A 12,592-nucleotide genomic window follows, 5' to 3' on the forward strand; every position below is an offset into this window, starting at 1 on the left:
CGAAAATGTAGGAACAAGAAAAATACAGGAATATCATTGGAATGCATGTGAAAAACAGAGGAATTTTGTTTAAAGGGGTGTTTGGTTTTGTACAAGGAAAAACATAGGAAACCAATACAATGAGGTTTCACTGGATGTTTTTTCCTTTGTTTTTCCTATGAAAGTTGAAGGATAGGAAACTTTCCTATGGTTTTCCTTCCCCCATTTCTTCCTATGAACCCAAGGCCTCTACGTTGCTGATTCCTACATTTTTTCTTTGGAAATCCTACAAACTAAAGGGGCCCTAAATTTGGCATCATCATTTAATTTTAAAGTTGCAATACCTATGCATTGTGCTTATGTAATCCATATCTGTAACCTATTGTTTACTGCTTGAATTTCATAGTATGTAATCCATATCAGTACCTGTGCATTGTGCTTATGTAATCCATATCAATATGAAACTTGCGTTACATGTTATGAACTAATCCCTTGGGTTTTCAATTAATGTCCACTTCCACTATCTGTAACCTAATGTTTACTGCTTGAATTTTATAGGAAGCTATGGAAACTATGCGAGCAGAATCTATTGCTGATGGGCATGAACCAGTGACAAGTGCTGATATTGTTCCCAAGGTCCTTTGCCTCTCCCATGGCTAGGTCTACTCCTAGGTCAATGGCAACACCCTTTTTTTGAAGAATGCTGGTATCCCGACAAGCTCCACCAGAATAGAGACATCGGCGGAGAGAATGCTTCAGGAATAGCTTGTTGCTGAATAGGAAAGTTCCGCTAAAATCATTGAACAAGTGGATGAACTGAAGAGGAAGATAGAAAAGACTGAAAGGGAGTTTGAGGAGTTCAAGATACAGCAATAGGAGGAGTACAATAAGCTACGTGGATATCATGCCCTTCAGCTCTTCTTCTGGTAACTCTCAGTCGTCAACTCTATAGGCTTGATGCAGTGAACATTTATGGTTTGATGTGTGTACTCGTGTGCTGGTTTTATGCGGTGAAACTGTCAATGGGTTGCTGCCGATGTGTAAACAGTAATTTGTTGTATTTGATTGTCATGTTGAATAATTATGTAGTCAATCTGTACGGCAGTGACAATCTTGAATTACTTTTATGATGAATTGATTGTTGGGCGTGTGGTAGAACCTAGGTAGGCCATGTGATCAAATAAAAATGCGACACGTGGACGAACCGGTGCATAACACGTGAAATAGCCATGGCATGACATGTGGGCTAATAAAAATCCGACACGTGGAAGGAAGTCATCAAGCCACATGGCCGAATCAAAAAATGAAATGTGGACGGACAACACTGTCACACGTGGTCGCTTAAGAAACGACCATGTGGACCAATAAAAATACAACACATGGTCCAATGAAGAAATAATATGTGACCCAACCGCAACACAATACGTGTGCCAATAGAAAACTTATATGTGGAACAATAGGGGCCTAACACATGGTCCATTAAGAACCTGAAACGTGCAAGAACCAGAGATGGCCATGTTGTCCAATAACAAGGTGACATGTACGCGAACTATCTCCAATGCAACCGGCTATAGCAGGTACACATGAAAAGCATCTCCAACAGAAGCAACTGCCAGCGTGGATGCCCCCTGCCACACATGCCAAAGCAGTTCTATGACGGTCAGTTTTTCATCATAGATCTATCCACATCTATGATGAATTTATGGAATCATCATAGAAGTTAAGGTATGATGCGACTTCTATGACGAACTGTTTTTCGTCATAAACTCATGATAAAACTGAAATTATGATGAATTTGGCCCTTTCAGTGATGAAAGTTGTTTGTCATAGAAGTGGATATTTCTAGTAGTGAAGGCAACAATGATCGAGACAAATTCCCAAACATCAAGGACACAATGCTCATCTTTGGCGGCCCCAAGACCTACGGGGATCGACGGCACCCGAAGCTGATGCATCAGGATGTCTATGCCATTGCTCCAGCTACTCCGCTCTACCTGTGTTGGTCTGAATGACCGATCACCTTCGATAGAATTGACCACCCTAATCGCGTCATAGAAGCCGGCAGATTTCCCATGGTGGTCAGCGCAATGGTGGAGAATGTGAGGATTACAAAAATTCTCATGGACGAAGGAAGCGGCATTAACATCCTTTACAAGGATGCCTTTGATAGGCTAAAGATCAATACAATAGTGGCCCATTTGCATGTTATTGAGATATTATGGAGGGTTTAGTCCCACCTTGGTTGTTAAAGGTAGGTTAGTGTAAGGATCCCTGCTAAGCCTAGAGGAGGGTGCATAGACCTATTTAAAATCAACTCAAACAAATGTTAGAAGCCTGCATAGCATTGCCACTTAGTGGGCGGCACTGCCGCTCCACCTAACAAGTTTGAGATCATAGTTTAAAATCTACCCAAGAGAAAATAGATCGAGTAATAATTTACTGAGCTTCCTAGGGTATAGTAGAGCCTATTCGACCACCTAGATGTTGGCGGAAGTGCATGAATGAGTAGATCTGGACCAATCCCTAGAATCACCACAGAACAAGTAATACAATGCAAATAGCAAGAACATAAGGGACACAATGATTTATCACATGGTTCAGCTTGCCACCAAGGCTTTCCTACCTCCACGTTGTTGAGGAAACCACAGAGGCTTGGGTTTTTGCAAACCCTTTCCTTGATCTAAAGTCAAGAGAACAAGTCTCTTGAGATGAGAGGTTCTTACTCATTTAGAGGGTGATTACAAACGTCTTGGAGTTATCACACAAGTTGGAAGCTTCATGAGCGATGCTCTAGTCGGCTAGGAGCAAAGTTCCAAAAGTAACAAACACAATTCACTGGCTTAAACCCGAACCAAGTGCTCTAGGAGTTGAAGAACAGGTTGGAGAGCTCTGTAGCACATTTTGGAGGCTCAATCTCTCAAGGAATCAGAGAGGAATTGTTGGGAGAAGCTTGATGTGCTCCAATGGAGCGAGAGAGAGAGAGGAAGAGAGCTGCTATCTGAGCAAAGGGAGGAAGAATGGTCAAGCTAACCATTGGGAAGAGAAGGGAGATGGGAAATACCACCATGGTCTAACGGTCACAAAATAAGTCGCGACAGTGCCGCTCACTGCACAGCAGTGCCACTCTAGCCTGGCAGCCAGAGATCAAAGAGTCAAAAGCTTGCTGCCTAGGCAAAAGGTTTGAGGATATTGATTGCACATTTAAACTTGTGCATTGTATCCCCCTTTATAGTATGGCTTTTCCTAAACTCAATTTCGAAATGGAAAATAAATTAAAGGCCTTTCAGTTGGTTGCCATGACCTTTTATAGTTGGGGGCTCCACCATTTCATGAATTATCCTCCATATCATTTTACTTGCTTGTCATCTCGATAAATCTCAGTGGTCCTCAAATTGTGTGGACATTATCATACCAAAACCCACAATAGGGCTTGATTGCACTTACAATTAGACCAATATATATATATATATATATATATATATATATATATATATATATATATATATATATATATATATATATATATATATGCGCTTCTAGAGTCCAATCCACTGTCCTTGGGTTAATCCTTTTACGTGAAGCGAGGACGAAAGTGTAAGTGGGCTAGTGGTAGATGTGGTTCACTCACTGTATCTCCCCTAATCTAACTTTGGATCAAGCACAAGTCAAGAGATGAGTGGAATGGTGATCTTGGATGCTCACAAGTGTTGATTCGCCTAGAATGCCAAGAGAGCTGTAATAGAGCTAGCCAAAAACTATGTATAAGCCCCCACCAAGAAACTTGCCATTGGGCTGAGCACGTGGGCAGGCTATCTGCATAGGCATTGGATTGTTTCCATGCCCACCAACACCCACCATCGGATTATGCACTATGGATAAACTGAGTCGTAGCTTATAATTCGATGCTCACTGACAGGTACCATTGGATCTATCCGATGGCTTAGAGTGTGTAGTCACAGGAAACTAGACCTTAACTCGTAGTGTAACACGTACTTCTATGTCCGCGCTACAGTCAACCATTAGATCAGTCCTATGGGTACGTCGAGAGTTCCAAAAACGGTTTTTCTGCATCAAAATGTTCCTGTGCTGAGCATTGGAAAATTTCGATGACTACTAATAGTGCACTCTCTAGTACCGCTAATGCATAGTCCAACGGTGCCCTATGTTTGACAATCAGAACAATCCGATTACAAACCCTAGGCACAATTAAACTCTCCTCTGCGTAGCTTATACTCCGATGCTTCGTGTGAAGACCCATCGGATCAGGTCAAACAGAGGCTATGTTCACCTCCTTTTCGACCCCATTTTAAAATGTGCTAACTCTTATATGTGTCCAACATATGTGCAAGCGAGTTAGTATTTTCACAAACATTTTTCAAAGCTTGCATCTCACCACGTCACTAGGTCTAATGCTTATGCAATGTATTTTCACACCTAGTGCCACTTAGATAACCGATTTGCCTTTAGATCTCCTCTCTTAGTAGTATGGCTATCTATCCTAAACTCGATTACATACTCTATTGCGTCTTGACTGGCAAAATGAAAGCCCTAGCAATACCTTTGCCTTTACTCCGCAGGGTTTTGTTTTTCTCTTTCTTATTTACCAAGAGAGAGCTTGCTCAAATTGGATTGATCACCATTCATCCATCTTCAAGCCTTGCTCTCCATCTTGGTGTGGACCTAACCTAGCTTAACCGCACACTTAGAATAAGGTTAGTCCACTAATTGTCTCAATTACCAAAACCAAACATAGGGCTTTCATCCAGGAGACCCACTTGCACGTGGGGAAGACTCATGGGCTATCCAAGGACCTTCCTGGCCGGGAGTTTAGCCCTTGCAAGGGCATCTTTGAGAGGGGTCGAAAGAGGACTAGTGGAAAGCGTGATCTTTCTAATACCTAAGTAAAAAAGATCGTCATGCAGGAGTTTGCATTCAGTGGCACAATTTATGTTTTCGCATTTACTTTGCATTATATTCCTTGGTGTGTGCTTTACCTTTTCAATTTAGCTTGCTATGTTAGTTGATAGGCTAAACCTAGGGTGCAAATTTGTTTTTGCGTTAGCAGTAACAACATTTAGAAAAACCTAGTGCACATGTAGATAGGACTTATGTAGGCTTTTATAAGTGATTTTGTGCCTTGGCTTTTAAGTGACCTAATTCACCCTATCTATTAGGCGTTACGGTCTGTTCCCAGTGGACACTTATCATCTTTCGACTATCTTGAACCCCCTTTGGTAACGTTTGGGTAGTTGTAACTACAAAAAAAGGAAGCATGGCTCTCGTGTAGGTGTATGTTAAGAAACATCAGGCGAAGGAAAGGTGGCATACGTGTGCGAAGGTTTTAACTTGAACCTTAAGTTTTTTTTGTTAATCCAAACAACCTTTCGGTAGGAGTTATCGAATAGGCCCGGGGATTCAATTGATTATAGAAACATGAGTTTAATTAACAATTTATTAGTCATATCTACCTTTGCTCAAAAACTAGAACATGAAATGATTGGCTGTAGCAGATCTTCATCATGCTCAGTCTAGACATTTACAGCACGTAGTAGCTCTGGAATGCTAGCTACTCCATATAACATATTTGGCATAGAAGTCAACATTCACAGGATCGGGAAGAAAGAACAAACCAGCTTGAGGAAAATTAAAAAAAAACACCTGAAACTGAATATCTGATAAATCAACTTCCCATATATTGTCCCGGCCCACACATGGAGTGGTTCTAGGCAGTTAAGCTTCATTAGCTGTGGTCCCGTTTGCAATTTGCATCCAGAGGTAATAGGTTTATTAGGTTGCAAACACATAAAAACAAAATTGAAGGTAAAACTAGTAATGCGAGCATGGTGATAGTATTCAAGAAAGTAGAGTTTCAGAAGGCACCGGTTGATATGTGCTCCTTCTGGTAACAAATACTTGTGAAACTTGACTACATATATACACGGTCTTTGAAATTTAATTATGAAATTTTGCAAGTATTTTTAATACAAATTTATGTATAAAACTTACACACATTCCCAAACAAATAATCTAATGGTCATTAATATTTGTATTTTTTAAGGTTTGGCCCATTTTTATTTCAAATAACATATTTTTGCGAGCAGAAGGACAATACGAGATATAGCTTTTGCGAAGTACAGTTAAACTATATACCACCACATGAATTGTAATAAAACTACATTTAAACTTGCAGCTGTTACAATCTACAAGTTAAAACAAACAAGTCCCAGGTACAAAGCCTACAATAATAACTAAATTGTAACAATTCATGACAGTCCAACAATCTATCCCAACCACTAACAATTAATCTATGGGATGAAATCTATAATTTGCAATGTAAAATGTATAGGGCCAAAGTATATATGATCCTATATATTACTTGCTGTTGGAACTGAAGGTATGTTCACCACTTGGAGCAACGTATCCTGATTTGTCTCTGTGACTTGGCAAATAGTCCATTCATTTCAAATTATAAGTTGTTGTGGCTTTTTAAGATATATAGCTTTTACTACATATATCTAGATACGTAGCAATAGCTATGAATCTACAAAAGTCAGATCGACCTACAATTTGAAATGGGAGGAGTATGTAGCACTAAATATGATAGTCGGAGATGAGGACTTAGAAAAGAGAGGTCTTGTTGAAAGGAAAATTCTCGGATCTCTTGGTTTGGTCCATTCTACACAATCCACCATTTTCAAAGAAGCCGGTTTAAATGAAGCAGCCGGTTAGTACCACGAAATTTGCCGAGGTAAACTAAATTAAGCTGCCGTGCGCCATGCTTCGATGCAAAGAAAAAATAAAAATGAAAATATGCAATAAAATAGGGTGGGGAAAAGAAGAAAACCCAGAAACCATCCCATTGGTTGGACTTTGAATATTCCCACGTGATCACGTGGCTTACCGGCTGACGATAGATGGAAACCGGTAGTGACCTGACTGGCCGTTGAAGGCATCACTCCAACAAGGCGTAGCGGCACACGCCAGCGGCGGGCGCGTCATTTATTGGCGAGCCGGGACACGACTGTGCTCCGCTAGCTGGTACGCTGTGAGTAGCTGCAGCACACGGCTCACGGCTGTGCACCTGCACTGCCACTGCACGTACTCCGACAGCGTGTCTACTATGCGTGCCAACATCTCTCAGCTCTTATATTCAAAGCTAAAATATGCATGGAAATACAAATAACATTAATTCTACCTTCATCATAAATTGGAGTGAAAACATTGATTTTAGAGTTAAATGCACCTGAGGTCCATTAACGTGTGACGAGATTTCGGTTAGGTCCATCAAATTTTAAAGTGGTTTTTTTGTCCATAAATTTTGTATGTCGTATCACTTAGGTCCATACTTCTCCACGTTGGCTTCTCATGCTGACGTGGCATGATGACTAGGCTTCTATGTCCCACTCCCACGGATTCCACCAGGGCAACAGCGGCGTCTACGGCTACTCCTCCGATGGCTTCGACCGCCTGGACTCCAGCAACCACCAGGACCATCGGCGGCGGCGGCAGCAGCACGAGCAAATGGCGCAACAGAGCCGCCGCGACAAGCTGAGGGTGCAGGGCTACGACCCGGCCGCCGCTGCCGGGCACGGCCTGCTCCCTCTCAACGGCAACGAGCATGGCGGGCCTAGGTCCATGTACGAGCATGCAGCGGCGGCCGCCGGAGCCTCCAACATGCTCTCTGAGATGTTCAACTTCCCCGCGCCGCGGTCGGGGCCCTCCGACACCGAGCTGCTGGCCAGCCAGAAGAGCTATTAAGGATTTAGCCCAGGTTAAAAAATAAGCCCACAAGGAGGCCCACTCGGATCTGGACATTTTGTATCAAGAACTCCTATCTATTTCAAAAACTATTAAGGCTCTCCCATATTTTCTTCCTCTCTCGTATCTTTACATCTGAAACTCCGTATTTTTTTCTATTCTCCTGCCCACTCCTAATCTAATCCCTGTTCGCAACGGTACCGTATTTTTCTTTTCGAGGGTGGGGCGGAGGCGGGAGAGCAGACGATTGCCTTGGGAATTTTTTAGGTGGTAGTAGATTTGGCATGATTTTGCTTGGCTTCTTGCTACTGAACAGGAGAAGACAAAAATCTGGTTTCACCGGCGATGTACTGATGACCGCACTCACCGAGTCAAAAAGAAAAAAAAAACGTGAGCGTTCTTTGGCCATGTGCGTTTGGACCATCGTAAGCTGGGGCGTTGGGTTGACGTCCACGTTCGGCTCGCTTAGCTATAACCAGGGTCAGACCAAAACACATGGTATGGTACGGTCCGCATGCTTCCTGGCTGCGACGATTTCATTCTCGGTCATGCCAAGGCATGCAATTTTTTCCAACCCATGTGGTTGGCTTTTGCGACCACTATTTCTTTGTTATGTTGCACGCATCCAAATGCAAGTCCAGACACAAGCAGCATCCTTTTAAGTTCCTGCAGAACAAAGTTAGATGGTTTCCTTCCCGTTGAAACCCTGGGGGAAAATGCATGCTTGACGGATGGAGCGACGACGGTGGCCCATGTGCATGAATGCGACAGGATTAACAATTATATATATATATATATATATATATATATATATATATATATATATATATATATATATATATATATATATATATATATATATATATAGAACTACTATCCTATAGCTAGCTGCAGAATAACTTATTCTGTAGCCACTTTGAGTTACGATAATTACTATGTTAATTTACGAGATTTACAGTAATTCCTTACTAAGTGGTTTACTATAACATTATGGTAAATATTCCCATGTGTTATAGTAACCCAACTATCGTAAATATGTATTGACATTATGGTAAATTAGTATATAAAATTATGGTAAATAGAGGTGGCTACAGAATAACTTATTTTGTAGCCGACTGCTGAATAGCCTCTCCCTATATATATATATATATATATATATATATATATATATATATATATATATATATATATATATATATATATATATATATATATATATATATATAGAACTACTATCGTGTAGCTGGCTACAAAATAACTTATTCTGTAGCCACTTTGAGTTACGATAATTACCTATGTTAATTTACGAGATTATAGTAACTCCTTACTAAGTGGTTTACTATAACGTTATGGTAAATATCCCCATGTGTTATAGTAACCCAACTATCGTAAATATGTATTGACATTATCGTAAATTAGTATATAAAATTATCGTAAATGGAGGTGGCAACAAAATAACTTATTTTGTAGCCGGCTACTGAATATATATATATATATATATATATATATATATATATATATATATATATATATATATATATATATATATATATATATTAGAAGTATTTTTCAGCGAACGAAAAGTATTTTTCTCTTATAATAAATCATCGTAAGTCAAATTTTAGCGAAAGAAGACTTGAGTGCATGGCAGCCTGACGGTTCAGCAGGCCATTGCACCCACGGACGGCCGATAAAGCAGATGACTTGACTTGGCTCGTGCATCTCGACGAATCACAGGATGCGATAGGATGTGAGCTTCGCTCAACTGGTTGGGTGAGAGGTGTGGTAATACACCCAACCACCCAGGATCAAGTCCTGTCTTATACTGAATTTAGGTAACTATATTTCTCTTCTTAATAAAAAACCACCTAACTCCTAGGTTGGATCTCATATTTTTTTTATCACAGGATGCGATAATGCATGTTGCACGGTACAGCTGGTGGATTGGATATATATAATTAAACACTTCTCCTTTTATTTTAGATGCCTGATTTTTTTGTTGTAGTTGGTTAGGCAACATAAAATTTTGACATTGTTTGACTATAGAAAAGAATGTTCTTTGTCTCTGGCAAGTTGTCATTTTGATTGTGCTAGTTGTCCTTTGTGAGTTGTTGCCTGAAAATTCTCAAAAAATCAGACACCTCCCGTCAGTCGGTGAACAGTACTAGAGAGTATCTGTTGTTTGATTACCTAAAAAGTAAAGTTTAAGAGATTTTAATATTCCTGGGTTAAACCGAGCCAAAAAGTAAAGTTTGATGACTGAAACATCCATTTTAAAAATTCAGGAAGAGTTAGACGATAGATAAGGGACGATAAAATTGAACATGAAAGGATAAACTTATTCTAGGACTTGAGAACTTGAGATGCTTTGAGTTTCCAAGAGAATTGAAATGTGACATATAATTTGGTATAGAGGAAGTATCAACTAAAAATTGGCTCTAAAAATTTTGACTAAAGCTAAAGGGCTGGTTTTTTGACGGATGACCGTACTCGCCGAGTCGCCGTACGTGGAAAAAAGAAAACGTGGGCGTTCGTTGGCTAGCAATTTGTTACTTTGTTAATTAAGTTTGGGTTGACGCGCCCAAAGCCCCAAACACATGCATGCATGGTCTGCTTGCTTCTTTCAACTTTCTCGGCTGGTATGTGTATCTTTTGAATTGATTGATGCCTTCGCAATTTCCGAAAACATGGTTTGCTTTTGCGACAATTAGTTGCCTTTGAGGCGTTAATATAATGGTGCATCCTCCAAGTTGAGTGAGGCACTTGAGCGAGCTAAGCATTCTTCTCAAGTTGGAACGATTCCTGCGCATACAAAAGCTGAATGCTTTCCATTGAAATGATGATGGCGTTCCACGGACGGCAACCAAAGGATGATGACTCGCTCATTGCCTGCCTGTCTTCGTCTCTCTTGCCGATCTTTCCTTTTAAGTTTTAACCTTTTACTATTACTAATGTTTATTTACTGCAACGATGATTGACAGTACAAAGCACGCGCGTACTCGTGGCCACAGCAAGTAACGTTACTCTCTCGGTCCTAAAGTATAAGGGGTACAGAGTTCAAAATCTGTACTCCCTTTGTCCTAAAATATAAGGACATAAATGATTTCTAGACGAGTCTTTATCAGCATCGAAATTGTGATAGAAACTTTACCAAGCGTGATTTTATCATATTTGGATCCTGCTATACTATACGGTTCCGATAGTCACAACAGGGACAATATATATCCTTTGTCTGCTTAATCAAAGCCTGTCTTTTAGCGGCTTCAATAAAACAATTCACATTTTATATGTAGGAAGCTTCATGTCTTCGTTTCGTGTACATCCATGACCTGTCCATATGTGCCCTTTGAAAAGAAAAGGTATATTTGCATCAAGATATTATTCGCATATAAATGTTGAAGCAATTGATGTATATATTTTTTAACAAATATTATATTATTGTAGACCTGAAGCTTAAAAAACGATATAAAAAAGCTATGTACCAAAATGAAAAAGTGAATATAAAAATTAAATATAGAGTTCATGTGAGCCAAGTAAGTTAGGAAAAATGAGTTTAAATTTCTAGGAAAAATAAAGAAAAATCAAACTTCATGCATGTCTCTCTCTAGATCTCTATGTGAAAGAAATTAGTGAAATAAATGTATATGTAAAGTTTGAAAAGAGCTTAGGGATGCCACAATCTCACCTCTGAAACCCAACTCCTTCAAAGGTTCTAAGGGCAAAACCTCCCCCTCTATTTTTGCTATTTCTCGCCTCCAAATGAGATCAACAATGGTGCTCCACAGCACTGTCACGAGGAGGAAGATGGCTATTTACGTGAGTCATTTTTAGGGGCGGTTGACTAAAGAAAACTGCCTTTGTTAATTATCTGTAGGGGCAGTTCTCTTAAGGAACCATCTTTGAAAATAGGTCTCTATTAGAGATGGTTTTGTTAAGAGGACCGCCTCTAAAAATCCATTTTGAGGGACGGTTCTCTTAACACAACCGCCTCTAAAAATAGACCTATTTATAGAGGCAGTTTTCTTAATGGAACTACCCCTGAAAGGGATCTTCAGATGCGGTCATAGAGCTACAGTGCTCCCTTGCGCAGTTAGAGGCGGCGTACTAGTTGAACTGCCTCTAATAGAAAAGGGTGACGTTGCTAAAAATCATTTCTATACTAGTGAAAACTACATTTAAACTTGCATATGTTACAATCTACAAGTTAAAACAAAGAGGTCCCAGGGTACAAAGCCTACAATAATAACTAAACTGTAACAATTCAAGACAGTCCAACAATCTATTCCAACCACTAACATTTAATCTACGGGATGAACACTATAACACAACATACTTTTGCCGACACTTTGTATTGTAGGCAAAGAGCACCTTTGCCGACATATAACCTCCCGCGAAAAGTTTTGCCGACAGTTTAGAAACAGTCGCGCTAGAAGCCGTCAACGAAACTTTTGCCGAGAGTTATGTGTAGGCAAACGGTCTACCTACGCCGACAGTTGAAACCTTTGCCGACAGTTAACCCTTTGCCGACAGTTAAGACCTACACCGACAGTTAAGACCTTTGCCAACAGTTTGTATGTTGGCCAAATCATTTCTAAGGTATTTTACAAACTATACCCTGCCAAAAAAAACTGTCGACAAAACTGCATAGATATAATTACAATTAAAATAATTTGACAAATCCACTTTTGCTCATATAGAAGGCATCACATGGAATAAATTCACTTGATTTTTGTATAATTAATATATTAGATCTTCCATACATACACCAACTTTATATATATATATATATATATATATATATATATATATATATATATATATATATATATATATATATATATATATATATATAGCA

This window comes from Miscanthus floridulus, chromosome 9, assembly GCF_019320115.1.
Source record: "Miscanthus floridulus cultivar M001 chromosome 9, ASM1932011v1, whole genome shotgun sequence".
Taxonomy (NCBI): domain Eukaryota; kingdom Viridiplantae; phylum Streptophyta; class Magnoliopsida; order Poales; family Poaceae; genus Miscanthus; species Miscanthus floridulus.